Raw genomic sequence first — 15,447 nt, 5'->3', positions numbered from 1 at the left:
TTGTCTTGTGATAATTTTTTCCTATTAAAATCTTCTTTTTTTAACCTAATAAGCACATCACTAGTCTAAGCAGGTTCATTGTTCAAAGTTTAAATTTACAGCTAAAATAAAGAGAGGTTTCTTACAAATAACCAGAATTCTTTCAGACATTAATTCTTCATGTATATTCAAACTACTGGGCTACATGTATGTCCTTTCACTACAGACCAGTCTTTTACCTTTGCAATGAATAAATATATAAGCTACTGACTGCCACTTTTGGTTTCCTCCCAACCAAAGAAAGAAAACTCAGATAAATTACAAAATTCTGAGGGAGAACAAAGTAATCAAAATAGAAAACATTTATGTGAACTAAACATATTTTTTAAAAGTTTCCTATTGGTAAATCAACTCTTTTTCTATTTTGGGTGCACTAGTACAGTTTATCACAGTGCCTTCGACAGCTACACCTGGCCACTGAGCTCCTGAGGGCATGGAATCTTTTACAGAAACCATTCTAAGAGCACTGACAATACATGGTGAAGCTACTGATGGAACTACAGATAGCATCACCTTCAGTACCTCAACTATTTCTTTAAAATGTTTTACGCTCCAGAGAAGTACTCTGTAGTGACAGTGGGAGATTCATCTTAGCTGTCTGATAGCAAATTTTGACAGCCTCCAACTGACTTCGACAGTCTGTGTGGAAATGGCTGAACTGTTAAACCCCCCAGAAAACACACAATGAATAGCCTGAAGCATTTAAATGTGTGAATATAGAAATAGACAATCCACAATATAAAAGTATAAAATAACAACTTCTGCTTTAGAGGTAGAACACCAGCAATAAAATTTTGAGTTTAAAGAAAACCTGCTGATTAAAAAGTAAAATTCTACCACGATTTGAGACAGAAAATGAAGAATGTTATTCATAAGAACATATGTGTCTCCTGCAAAGGCCTCTAAGGAAGCGGCCTTGATGAAAGCAGAAGTAGTAAACACGAAGCCCAAGACCTTAATGAGGCTAAGTGAGAATTCAAAATCTTTTAGCCTTAAGCAGATATTCCATAACAGCTTTAATAAATGATACAGAAGGAGAAAAAAAAGGTAAGGAGCCACGTGGATCTTATTACCATAATCTGCAGCATGTGGATGCTGGATGGCTTTCCTTGTTGAAGTATTCCTGACTTTTTTTCATAGGAAGAAATCTACAGATGACAAAAAAAATCCAACTAGACAGACACTAAAGTGGGTAAGATACCTGTCTGTCTCACAGCACTGACAGATGGGGCTTCAACCCTTTCACTTACACACAACAGGTTGGCTGCTGTCACAAGGGCTTGTGATGACATTTTCATTGGATTTGATAAAGAAGAAGTAGGTAAAATTATTTAAGCTGGGTTACACAGAAAAATTCTTTCAAAAAACAAGGCCAAGCCATTGAACAGACCAAAATTAAAAGAACAGCAGTTTTCAGAAGCCCATACCTTGTTGTTTTTCTGTTGCATAAACACATAGTATATTATTTACTATTTTTACTAGAAATTAAATTATGTAAAAAGAACTATTAACAATAAGAAACGCCAGTGTTAATATGTAAATTCTAGGATAGCTTCAAAATATTTTTTTTCATTTCTAGAAAACCAAAGAAACCCCAAACCTCTTTTTGTGAACAAATTATTTGAGTTGGGTATGATTTACCTCACAAGTACTAGTCAAAAGCATTTTTCTTGAAATTATTTTCAAAATGAAAATTGTTTTTCCATCTACTTCTAATATCTTTGTCTGATGGGGTACATATGCACTGTGGATGAAGCATCTCTAAACAGACCAGTTATTTTTGGATGAACACTGCACCAGTTCTTGTAAGTATTAGACGGCTATGGTTATGCAGTATGGTCTAATACTGGATTATTTTGATCTCCTCTGGAAATCCATTCCAGGTTAATATTGACTATTAATATCAATCAGTTTTAAGAGCAAGCTTGCAGCTTTGAACTTCATATCTCTGCAAAATAACTCTCCACAACAGGATGTGGCTTGGGTTCTTTTTTACCTACCTCTTCAGTAACAAAACAGCAAGTGCTTCCTACTGTAATTTAAGCAGGATTCTGAGTGACTGAGTGGTAAATGATAAAATGTGCCTTGGTATGTAGCAGAGAAGCATTTCCATGCCAGCAGATGATTGCCACGTGCAGATCTGTGATTGCCTAAGTCCTTTTGACATCACCACATAAACTGGCTCCCACTCCCTTGTTGACACACATGTAAAATCCATGCCTGATAACCTTGTAAAAATACATACAGTTTAACTACAATACAAACAAGCATTATTTCTCCTACCAGTGAATTATATCCATTCCTGCTGCACAATATATCATATGTTTAACAGTGCACACTCCTCAGCAACTTAACCCATTTCATAAACTCTGAAAACCTACCTCTTCTATGAATGCTATTACTGAATATGCCACTTCATATTTTCTCTGTATTGTATCATGCCACACTATACTTATTCATGCAGAAATACCAAATGTAATTTGGAGCAGGGATTTTCCTAACTTTTTTTATCCTGTGCTGTTATTTTATAAGTTTCCAAGTACATATGCATTCCTATTTAAATAAACAACAGTAACAAAATCCAGATGAAACTCTACAGAAATGTAGCTACTCAGAATGTAATTAGCCAAACTGGAATTTGTCCAGGGCAACATCCCTACTCTCGTGGAAAACACCAACAGATCATACAAATGGCCTGAATGGGTCAAAATTTTAAGTACATAAATACACACTTTAAATGAAATTTCCAAACACAATGCACCATCATCTATCACTTTCTGATTATCTAGCTTAGCTATCAAAGGTGCCAGAGCCTCATTAGCAAACACCATCTCAAGGCTACCTCCATTGCAGCCTGCTGGGTCTGAGACGCAGGAAGTGAAGGTCATCATTTAAATTCAAGACAAAGCGACTGTAAATCAGCACTTCTGCCCGATGTGGGGCTCCTGCGACAGCAGCTCACCAGCAGCTCTCCACCCAGTCTGCCAGCTCAGTTAATTTCATTAATTCAGTGGAACTCAGAAGAAACATTGGAAACCAGGGCCGTAATTTCAAGATGTCAAGAGCCCTTTTTGTTTCTTAAATTTAGCAACGTACATGTGAAAAGGTTTGATACCCACTGCAATATTGCACTTCATGTATTGTTTGATAATCTGGTCACCACACCCACCAGAATGGGCTGAGCTCAAGGGATGCTTGTTTGTTCTCCTGCCAGGACTTCAGCCTTCTTTAACACCCTGTCCTTCAACAGTTCCTAAACTACAATTTAGTCACCCAAACCCGCTTTTAAAGGGCATCTTCAGCTCTTCAAAACTCAAAAGTATGTTGCATTAACACTGACACTTCCCTTTTATTGTCACTGAATTCTTATTTTCCTTTGACATCCTGCTGATTTCAGCACCTTTCTTTCTTTAACCTCACCGAGTTGCCTTTCATGACTGAATTGCCTATTTACCAGTAAAGAAATACACAGTGAGGACACAGCACATTCGTCTGAGTTTGCAGCCCTTTCAATGTTCTTCCAAAAGAAAGAGAGCAAAAGTATCAGATCCCTATTAAAACTGCCTCACTGAGGTCTTACTCAGCAGTGGGATGGCATTCATTAAACCTTTAGTCAAATTCTTCCTCTACTGTTGAACTCCTCCTGTCCACGTATCATGACATTACTCCAAAAGAATGACATCCTAGAATGCCCAAATGAAAGAATAGCAAGAAGTTGTACCAAAATTGTAATAAAGTAACACAATCATAATAAAGCAGAGGAGCTATTAGAAGTCAGAGAGTGAAACCACTGAAAATCTGCTAATTAAGAAAACACCAAATAAGATGAACAACTGACCGCTTCCTCTGTTTAGTCTCTCTGCTGAAGGTGCAGAGAGATACCAGGATCATGACTTCTCATCTGATGAAGCTTTCAGTATAGATCAGGAAAGGACAAGGAAATAGGCCAAGGGATCCAGATGCAAACAGATGGAACTGGCATGTCTGGATTCTGAGTCTTCATGGAACAAGAGGGAAATAGAGTTCCCATCTTCATATGAAACACGACTTTCTTGTTCCACCTGCCCTCAGACAGACAACAGTACCTCACAAGAGCATGAATTTCTCATCTCTGCAGGGAAATGACTGAAAAGCACATGGTGACCCGCTAAAGATGACCCTTTAAAAACCATTGTGCCAAGTGCATCACTGCCTAAGAATTTACCATCTCTCTGGACAAGATACTTGCCTATTGCATACCAAGAGGAGATTTATTTGATTGAGAGTAGCTCCCTCTCAGAAACTACAGGACACTTAAAAGCATCACGACCTTTTCCTCTGCTTTTCACTGCCACCTATTAGCTACTGTTACACTTATTTCCCTTCTTATGTATTTAGATTATTTGGTTTTCATAGTTGCAGCATTTAAGTCTAAGGTATTAAGTTTTCTAGTTAATGTTGACATAAAATACAAACTTCTCACACTTTCTTTCACATGATTATACTTACAGAATAAGCCATTTTCAGAGTAATATTTAAATTCAGAAAGTTATTTGGGGTTATAATTTTAAAATGTGGCTTTCATTTTCATGCTCACAAACTATGTCTGTTGTGAAAATATTTCATACAAGCTGCTGCCTAATTAGATGACTTAATGTTTCAAAACTCTGTATTTTAAAGTAAAATAACTGCCAAAGGATATCAAAATCAGATTTTTCCCTTTGTTTGCTATGATGTGCTTTTTTCTACTTATATTATGTACAGAACAAAAAAAAGAGTTGACTGATAAGACCATGAATTCACATTGTGTTTTCCTTTACAATGTTCATCAGTTAACTGAGGTGTTCATAGGTTGTTCACTTTTTTCCTTTTTTTTTTCAGAAGTGACATTTAGAGGCCAATAATCCAAAGTGCATTACTGAATACTTTACAGTGCCCAATAGGTAGACGACTTAGCTGCACAGTGATTAAATGATTTAACTGTTAGATCAATGAATGCAGCATGAATTAAAATGGCTGCAAGCTTTTCCAGGCATAAGATGAGACCTAAAAAAAAAGATACCTTACTTTTTATTTCACATTTCAAAGAAAATATAACCATTTCTTTTAAAAAGAAAAAAATACATGTTTTCCTGACAGAAAGAACACAGCTTTATTCTAATATATAATGACTAAACCATATATTTTAATTGTAAAAGATCTGACTACATTTTGCCATTCTCATACTGAATAACCTCACTCAAGAAAAAAAGCAGGCTCTGCTCAGGAAACATAATGGTGTTAGGATCTGGTCCAAAGTGAACTGTTATCTCACGCGTGAAGATAATGAATGTTAATTTAAAATAATGTTCTTTCAACTCCAGGGTTTTTTTCATACAATCAATCAGGCCTGAAAGTGTGTGCGTGCACGTTCTCTCTCGCATGCACTCTCTCTGTCACTCAGCCATGAACATTTCATTTTATATTCTCATTCCTAGAGATTCAGGAGAAAATTTTCTGCAGGTGTAAACTAATATTGGTCCACTAAAGTCAACAGAGCTGCACCAAATGACATTAGCAAAGTCAGTGGTCCTGTCTCCTGTGACAAGGGTGTACCTGACTTCCACTTAATGCGCATCTCACAACAAACTCTCCCTTTCTTCCTTTCATATGTGCATTTCCCAGCTCTTGCTGGTACTAAGCAAACAATCACTACAGCCTTTCACTAACTCACCCCTCCAGGTCTCTCATCTCCATCAAATCCCTCAGAGAAGCAGGTGTAAGATGGCTCTTTCCTGCAACCTAGGAAGAAGCTCTTGGAAAATGTGCAATGAGAAAGAGCACTGCAGCAGGAGGCTGCAAGGCATGTGGAGAGGACAGAACAGGCTTGACCTAAAAAGCAGTAGCTTTCAACATTATAGCTAAAATATTCAGTTATTACAGGAAAGAGAAATTAAAACATTCCAAAAATGGGAAAAAAACCAAAACTTCTACAACATGATTTAAACCAGGAGCCATTATCTAAATTACTATTGTTTGGAACAGTATGGGAAACAAGTATTCTGTAGCTTACTACCTCAGAAAATTGTCTTATTTTTGACATCTTTTTAGGAGACATCTGATGGCTGGAAACAAGACTCTGGATTACATGACATGCTAGTTTGATCAAGAAAGGCAGTTCTGGAAAAAGAGCCAAGCAGAAATTTGGATACCATTCCTTCCCACTGGCCCAGGAAACCCTGTAAGTGCTTATCCACTAACTTGGCAGAGCAAACCACATTCAGCTCCTCACTCCATGATGCACCTGTACTCCAAGAATCTGCACCACTACACAGCTGTAGCTGATATTTATTGGTATTTCCTGAGCCTGTGTGAGGAACAAAAGTCCTTCATTTTATTCAAAGCTCCATGTTTTCAGGAATTAGTGCTACAACTTAGGCTAATACTTGGTTGACTGGAAAATGGGTTATTTTTATAATACTTTTTAAAACTACAGAGAAAAAGAATATTAGCATGAATTAAAAAAAAACCCAAAAAACAATAAAACTGGCTCCTGGAGATGGTTGACTCTTAATCTGTATTTCCTAAAAGGTGCAAGTTCAATAACATGAGGAAATTTCATGTCTGGAACCAGAGAGAAGTTAGGAGTATGCTTCCAATTAGGAGATATACAAAGAAGCCTTCTGGGAGCCAGCAGAGTGGAAAGTGTGCAGGAAAAGGAAGAGTCTCTTTCTTACAACAAATATTTCCTGCAAACCTATTTATTTCAGGTCAGAGTAAGCAGAAGATGAACACAAAGCTACAAAACTGAAAGACACAATTACAGACTGGCAGTGTCCATGTTTCTCACTTTCCAGCACTGTCAGTCTGAAATGCTCCCAGCTATGCATCAGCACTCTCCTTCAAAAAAGTTATGTCAGTGAAACAAAACATTTTCTTTTAACATGCAAACAAACAAACAAACAACATTTTAATATGGCAGCTTTTAAACAGCCTGATATTCCATTCTAGTCAGACTGCTAAGAGGTCATATACCCTGAGTTATCCGTTAGCAACTGTAAATCCCTTCTCACTGTTATTCACATTTTACTATGACCAAGAAGTTTTAAGAAAGATATTTTTATATGGCGAAAAAAATATAATTTTTTTTTTAAATGTTAGTGCCAATGCCAAATTATTCAGTGTGCTGTATTATATACAAATGTCAGCTTGCATGTGATGACTGACACTGAAGCTTCCTGAGAAAAGTCCATGCAGCCAGTTCTTAAGAACATCCTAAATTCTCAACTATAGTGAAGCTTAAAATGGTGCCAGTCTGGTTCCTGGGAAAACAACTAATAACAATTCTTAGATTTTCAATTAAAAAGAAAGAAAAAAAGTTTTCTGCAATTTTGAATATTTAAAGAAGAACAGAAGCACAAGGTGAGGAGAACATTACCCTCTCTAAACAATTTGTTGCGTGGAGCAAAAAGGATTGCCTAAATTTGAGTACTGTCCACAGGTAAATTATAAGAACGGGATGAATCAAGATAGCTTTCAGGATTCAGGTTTTTAATTTTGTTCTATGGTAAAAAAAAAATTAAAAATTGCTTAATCTGCTTGAACATTCACAATTTCCATAATTTTGAAACTATGTTAAAATACAGACTTTCCTGACATATTTGTTTTCTAGCTTTCCTGATGTAAAAATAAATATTTCTTCTCATAATATTCTTGGCTTTTCCAGTAGGAATTTCTTCTTTTACCATCTTCTTTATCTATAATTAAGGTTTTCTATAACACACAGGATTTAAGATATACAGAAAATGGCAGAAATCACTAACAGAAAAATATTATCCATGTCTGCTATGTTCTTTTCATAAGCACTGTAAATTCCTTCAAAGATATGTAGGAAAAGTGCCTTAACTTCAATGGAAACAAGCATTAATGTAAAATCTAGCATGTGCAAAAAAACCCAAGTCATACTGTTGATATTGAAAAGGCATAAAAATGCTCATGTAACACTGCTACGTAACTCCATAGAAGAAACAAAAATATAGCATTACATTAAATTTTATCAGCACAACTAATTTTGACTGTGTTCTTCCTTGAATATTGGAGTCATATGTAAGGTTTTAATTTTTAAAACTAGTTTGTGGAATTGAACTTATTCATCAGTATGCTCCAAGGCCTATGCATTTTCATGCCTGTGGGAAACAAGTGCTTATATGATCAAGGTCTCCATCATTATATTAATATTAATCTATGGGTAACAATGAATTTTCTGCAGTGAATATCAATTTTCATCAGTGAACAATCAGTGACTGTGTGGCCTGTGATTACCTTTTATGAAATAGCAATTCTTTTGTTTTGATTTTGAGCAAATTTGAACCTGGATCCTAGTAACTGCTTGAGGGAAGGAGATTATGCATAAACTCTGGGTTTCAGCTTGTCTCTGAAGTCAATGACAGCTCATAAGACACTGATCACAAAATTAACAACCGACCAGAAGGAAAACTGGAGAAAGCCCCCCACCATTCTGAGGCAGAATTTCCACTTCAATTTGTGCATGTGAATGCACACACTGCAGTGTTATGCAAGGCACAGACACTGTCCTCTTCCGAAGTTTTCTTTTACAAGCAATGACACCAAGAAAATAGCAATAAGGCGCAAACAGCCAGTGCGGACTTGGCTGGCGCTTGCTTTCTGACCTGAGAAGTATCTGTAATTGCAAACAGGTATCTGTAGTGTGAGATCCTCTCCTACTGAATGCATAAATGTTGTGTGAGCCTGAACAGAAAATGATAGCGTGCTAAGAACGATAAAGCTCTTAGATCAGTCTCTCAGATCTTAAAGATTTGTTGAGCAATAAACATATCTTACATACTTTTAATTTTTTTCACTGTGTACTACATCTAGCTGCTTTGGGATTCTGCTAAACATTTTCTCTCAACTCCATTTTGTTTCACTTCATCGTTTTTCCAGAAGGTTCAAATAAAACCTAATGTTGACAGATAAGAATCGCTCTGCTATAATTAGTAAACTAAGTGCCATGTCCCGTGAGTCACAGCACGCAATTCCCATCCAGCTCTCTTTAAAACACCAGATAACAATGCCATGCCCTAAGTGCATGGGATCAAAGCACAAATACCCACTTGCCAAAACACTGCTTTGCTTGCCAAAACACTACACCTACTAGCAGAGTCTTACAGCCTGTAACCAAAACATCGTTAAGTCAGTTGCATTAAAATCATAGATTTGGATATAATGCAAGTTGGTTTAATATTTAACACAGTAACAAATATCGGAGAAGTGAGAGGTAAAAAGGAATATGTGTAACTCTTCTAAAGTTACTAGACCTCAAATCAATAGTATCCTATTATGGATAGAAAATTAAATAAGCCAGTGAGCCCAGCTCTTTGCATGCAAAAAATGCAATTTCCAAAGAAAGGGTGAAAGGGATATTACTGGTATTTTTGTTGGCATGTTTAAATTAATTTTTTAATGAATAAGTGGATTATAGTACTTCAAATTTCACCACGTCTGATGCTAAAATTGTTTGTTAAGAATTAGTTTTATATGATAGTATAAGTGATAGTTGTATGAAAACTCATAATCATGAATTCATGTTTTATTCTGCAATTATTTAATCCTGGAATTTAAAACTAAATATACTGTGAAGGTACATGCAAAGGTATTCTGATTGTTAGTAATACGCTAATAAACCATATTTCACTTATATTTTTTAATACATTTCTAATTTTGAAATTACAAACACTACTGTCTTTTTAATAAATAACATACTTTAAACCCAAATTATTTATCCATATTTTGGTAACAGACACCTTTTGCATTCTAGTGATGTGTAAAATGAGATATTGGAAGAAAATCAAAACCTGTTTTTTTGTACACAAAACTCTCAATAGCTACACTTCGTATATATCTACATAGCACAACTACAGGATCAGGCTCTGATGGGATATTACCAAAGCTGGCTAAAATTAGACACCATGAGCTTTAACTTGAGTTCATGGGCATGTCAGTATGTATCACCGCTGTGCCTGCTGTCACCTGCCCACAGGACTAAAAGACCCTGGTCATTTCAGGGAGAAAAAAAAAAAGAAAAGAAATAAATATGAAGGAAATCTTACTAAAATGCTAGGTTTAGCACTCCCCCCCCTTCATTTTTTTTTTCATATAATTCAATATTCACAGCATGATCGAAATAAATAAAAAGAGTTCAGGCTTTCACAAGTTACTTGATGGGAGACATTAGTTTAAAGAGATTATAAAATTATGTTTAAATACTACAACTGAAAATATGGTGAAAAAAATAATGGGCTCAATCCAGCCCTTGTGTTTCTGGGAGCTGCATGTGGAGAGGCCTTGGAAACCAGATGGCCCCATGTGCCACAGGAGCACACCTGTGCAGGCTTGAGGCCACAGTGTTTATTGTACTGTACACAGCCACTGGTGTCCATCAGTTACCTCCACTACACCCAGGAATGAAGAGCTTTGTGGAGTTTTCCACATTTGTTTTGCATTTCATATACTCTCCCCAATAACAAATAAAAAAAAATCCTGAAAAATTGAGTCATTACGTCATCTTATAAACTACCTATTTTGTAGCCTGTACTCTCTCGACTGGAAGATTAAACCTTAGAACAATAACCCAATTATGAGCTAAATTTACATTCAACTGATGAAAAATGATCCAGAACCTGACAAGAATAATCTTTGTTCGCAATGTTCAGCACAAGCAACACTGACAGCCTAAAATGTATGAGCTATATAAAAGATGACATACACTGCACTGCCCAGCTACCAAGGGCACCATGCTCCAGGTACTACACACATACTACGGGAGTGTTCACCACATCCTGAGACTAAACAAACCCAACAAAAACCAAGGCACAAAACCCTCTGCAGAAAAAGAACATGTTCCTACATCACCTCCTAAACAATCAAAGCAGGAAGGATAGCTAAACAAAGTCCTATTATATGGAAGGAAAACCACTGCAATTAATAAAATCAGTGGTCAGAATTTGAAACAAATTAATTTATTTGCTGGATAAATATGAGAAAAATAATTGCTCCAACAATTCTGACATAACTTTTGAAAAGATCTCCAGACTCTACTTCATTCAGGAAAGTAAAATCTTGTGTGCATTTCATCAGTAATTTCAAACAACTTCACATTTTACAAACCAAGTTCATCACTGGAGTGAGGCACATATACCTTGCACAGATTAATTTTGTTTATAGTTCTAGTTAGCATTTGTAACAACCCACATTATGGGTAAAATACATTTTTACTGACATTTATGCTAATCTGGATCTAGCTAAAAAGTCATTAAAGAAGCAAATTAGATATTTCCTCAAGACATCTTCATCATCACCTTGTCCTCTTTCAGAACTTTTAGCCTGGACTGATTCACACTGCCTGAAGTCTTCACACAATTGCAGAAATAAATGCTCTGAAGGACTGTGGAAGGCAGTTACTATGAAAATTAGTTACAGGTATGTCCAAAATTTGTGAACTTTAGCTGACTGAAATTGGATACTCAATTTCAAAACATGTCTCCTAATTCTAAAATTCCCCCTCATTCTCCAACTGTGTGAAATGAGACAATTTGCTAACTAACTAGATAATGCAGGCATATACAGACACATTTAGATGCCTAAAATGAAGAAAACATCTTCAATGTTATCTTTTATCTATTTCCTTTTGGGGTATTTTATTCTAACCCAGTGACTGCAGATGACACAGTTCAGTGGTCCCCAAGCTGTGGTGCACTGCTAGAAATGCACAATGGTCTAGATGGAGCCTGAGCCACTTCAAGGTAAGTTTGAGGCCAAATTGACAGTCCATCTGCTCAGGGAGCACCACATCACCAACAGCACCCAGTATGTTTTATTTATGTGCAGGCAGAAATACCAAACACACTTCACAGCCTTTCACCATCTCACTTGCTTTTGAGATGACCTTAGGCCAAAAACACGACCCAGGCACTTCTGCTGCAGAAGCCTCAGGTATTCCTGAACAGTCCCTTCCCAAGGCAGGGGGAAAGCCAGGACCCTTGAACAGTAGATGCCCACAGAATGCCTACTGCCTGCAAACAGTATGGACACACAGCACACAAACTACCAGTCACACATTGTGCGCACAGCAATTCCAGTAAGAAATTCTTGTCACTCCAATACTGCTCACTTTTTTTCTGACAAGTTATAAAGCATTGCTCTGGCTCATACTACAGAAGGACTATGTCAAGCTATTAAGAATTTTGATTTCTGGTGAACAAACTCAACTTGATTTTTTTATATTTGTATTTAATACCCGCCAAGTGTTTGCTTAGATTTAAAAAACAAAAAAACCAACACCTTTAGAAGTGAACTACCCTGTAAAAGTTGTGCTACAAAGCTTCAAACTATTGAAGTGTCTTCTTGCACATCAGCAAAGTTTTAACACCCCCTCCCAACGACCACAGACTCATGACTCCCCTTACAAAGTTGGTTTCAACACAAGACAATTTCCACCACATTATCAAGTTCATGAGGTGGAAAGGAAGAGTCATTTTTCTCACTCAGACCTTTGCTACTGAACCCAATACCAAGTTGCAGATGCAGAGACTGCCTTCCATAGCACAACCAACAGCCATCAACACAGTCACTTTTGTTTCCCCACTCACTAAAACCAAACTCACCATCAGCAAGATAAAGTGCTCTCTGTTGACCTACCCCATGAACCATTCCCTTCCCTCCTTTCCCCATCCAACTATCTGGCCAAAGCAAAGACAGTTTGTTTAGGCAGGGAAAAGCTGGCATTTTAAGGCCATAAATCCACAGTGGAATTAATTAATGCCATAAATCCCATAAAAGTGGAAATTATTTTGTGGCCACTTCCACTTTTATACAAAACATTAGTCAGCAAACAGTCAACTTCCCTAAAGACACACTCAAGAGTGGCTGATAATTAAAAAAAAAAAAAAAAAAAAAAAAGACAAGTGGAGAGATGCCAGGTCCTTCATACAGAAGGATGAGGAGCTAGAAAAACCCAAAGAAGTGCAACCTGAACCACAAACTGGCATTTCCCCTCCCATCTTCCCCCCTCCTCACACCTGTCTCAGCATTCACCCCTAAAGAATTAAACAATTTCCTACAAAGCCAAGAGAAATGAAAAAAAAAATCACCATTAAGTAGGATAAGAAAGCATTTCCCACTCTTTTCTACTGCAAAAAGATCCTCTTAAAACTACAATAAATACAATACAGAGACCATGCCAGATGCTTCCAGGTTAAATTATAAAATCAAACAGCACCAAATTAAAGTTTTTTCACTCCTTTTCGTCTTGTCAAACCACCCCATCTCTAGCATCTGTAAAGTTCACAGAAGACCAAAAACAAATTCCCAAAGTCTGCTGGTTTCAGGATAAGCCCCAAAAGACACACAAAGTTTCACAAATCCTTAACATCAGCCTTTTACAGGGGGGCTGTTGTCTGGAACACACGGAAGGTCAAGAAAGCGCACCGAAGCTCCCCATCATCCTTACCACGGGCACTCCCACACCCTACACTTCCATCCTTTCTCCGAAAAAAGGAGACAGGCCTCTGAGCAGCCCCGAGGGAGGGGGTGAAGGCGAACACCCCACAAAGTGCACGGAGGGCAGTTATCTGCAGACACGGCTTCGGGGGTGCACACGCACAAAGACCCCCACAACGCAAACAAAAGCGAGCCCGTCGCGATTCCCCGACCCGCCGAGTCCGGCGCAGCCCCGGGAGGCCCTTCCCGGCACTGCCCCGGAGGGCGCAGGGAGCCGAGGCGGGGGGAGCGGAGAAACTGCCCCTTTTACCACCCGGGCGCTGCCCCGAAGCACACGGGGGAGGCGAGGAAGCCCTCGGGGCTGTGCCGGGGGGCAAGGCGACGCCGGGTCCCCGCTGCCCCGCCGGACGGCGAGGCCGTCCAGGTAGCGGGGGTGGCACCGCCCGCAGCCGCCGGGGGAGGAGGGCCGGGGCTTCGAGTTCACCCTTTCCCCGTCCCCTCCCCTGCCCCCCGCGGGCACGGCAGCCATGGCCCCTCGCCCGGCCTGCCGGGCCCCGCCGTCTCTCTCCTGGGGAGCCTCGGCGCTGTCGAGCAGCTGCCATTACTCGGGCCAAGACCCGTCCTCCAAGCAGGCATCCCCCTCCCCAGCGAGGAAATGCGGCGGCGGCGGGGGTGTGTGAGCGAAAGGAAAGCGAGGGAGAGTGGGGAGCAAAGCGGTGGCCCCGCGTGTGGGAGAGAGCGGGGCCGGAGGGTGACGGGGCTGAGGCCGGGCTGCACCACACCCTGCCCGGCCTCGCTTCTCACGCGAGTCCCCGGCTCCCCCGCGCCCTGCAGGCCCGCGCGGAGCGCTGGAAGCGGCGGTTCTCTCCGGAGCGCCCCTCTCCCCACCCCACCTCCTCACGCCCCGGCCCTGGGGCTGCCTGCAACTCGGCACGGGGGGCGCGGAAGACCCGCCGCCGCCTCCCAGCCGAAATTCGACCGGGGAAGGTGTGGGGACAAAAATAATCGCCGTTAATAATCACACGCGCTCCGCCGCCGTCCCCTTCTCCTCCTCGGTTTCCAAGCGGGCTGCCAGATAATCCTGCCCACTCCGAAAAATGAAATAATAATAATAATAAAAAAATCCCGCCTTCCATCTCCCCCCCCGCAGCCCCACACATTTTATTATTAAGTATAATTGCTCCCCCCTCCTCACACGGCACCCCGCGGGGAAGGATTGCCCCCTCCCCTGATGCCCAGCCCTTCCCCTGTCCCCTCTCCCCCATCTCCTTGGAACAGTGTGTACATGATTTTGTAGTTTTTTTAAGGCGCCATGTTTATAATCCTCCATCATATTAAAAAAAAAAAAAAAAATCCACCCAGCATGAGACACGGCGTCTCTCGCACCCCAAAGCCAGGGAGGCAGACACAGAAATATCCACAGGGCTGTAAATTCACCCCCCCTCCCGCACACACACCCCTCCTCCCCAGACTTAAAAGTCTCTCTCACCTTGTGCTGCTGGCGCTGCTTCTGCTGCTGCAGGGGGGGAGAAGTTAAGCCAGGGGAAACTTTTCAATCCCTTCCCCAGGCCGCTGCTGCCTCCTCCTTCCACATATTTTTCCCCTCAGAGTTTTATTGTGTCTGAATTTTCTCTCTCTCTCTCCTCTTCTGTCTGTCCACAGTTCAGGTTTCTGGGGTAAACAGGGTTTAGGATGGTGCTAGGGATATTTGGGAGAAGGAGAACTCTAGTGGTGTCTGCTGGAGTTGCTGTTTGTTTCTTTTATTATTTTTTTTTTTTTTAATAATACATTTGAAACGGATCTTTAACTATTTATTATGTATGTATTTTGTCATACTCTTACGTCTGGACCCTCTCTTGTTGCAGGGGGAAAATGTGGTGCCTATCCAGCCTTGATACATGGAAATTCCTCCTGTCATGAAGTCCAACTTGG

At 39.8% G+C, this 15,447-nt stretch overlaps 1 protein-coding gene across 6 annotated transcripts in view; it reads right to left on the bottom strand.

The window, feature by feature from the left end:
* ZMYND11 (zinc finger MYND-type containing 11) overlaps nt 1-15,212 on the bottom strand; it is a 105,032-nt gene extending 89,820 nt beyond the window's left edge. For 3 of the 6 annotated variants that reach the window (XM_058831552.1, XM_058831556.1, XM_058831557.1), the window contains exon 1: nt 15,005-15,212. The gene's annotated coding sequence lies outside the window, so the exon portion shown is untranslated. Of the gene's footprint in view, nt 1-13,525; nt 13,800-13,825; nt 13,846-14,408; nt 14,560-15,004 lie in introns of those variants that run through there. The other 3 variants (XM_058831554.1, XM_058831555.1, XM_058831553.1) reach the window with 3 other exon arrangements.
* Between the last annotated feature and the right edge of the window lie 235 nt (nt 15,213-15,447).

Source organism: Poecile atricapillus, chromosome 2 (genome assembly GCF_030490865.1).
Source record: "Poecile atricapillus isolate bPoeAtr1 chromosome 2, bPoeAtr1.hap1, whole genome shotgun sequence".
Classification (NCBI taxonomy): domain Eukaryota; kingdom Metazoa; phylum Chordata; class Aves; order Passeriformes; family Paridae; genus Poecile; species Poecile atricapillus.
This window is presented reverse-complemented; position numbering and strand designations above follow the sequence as displayed.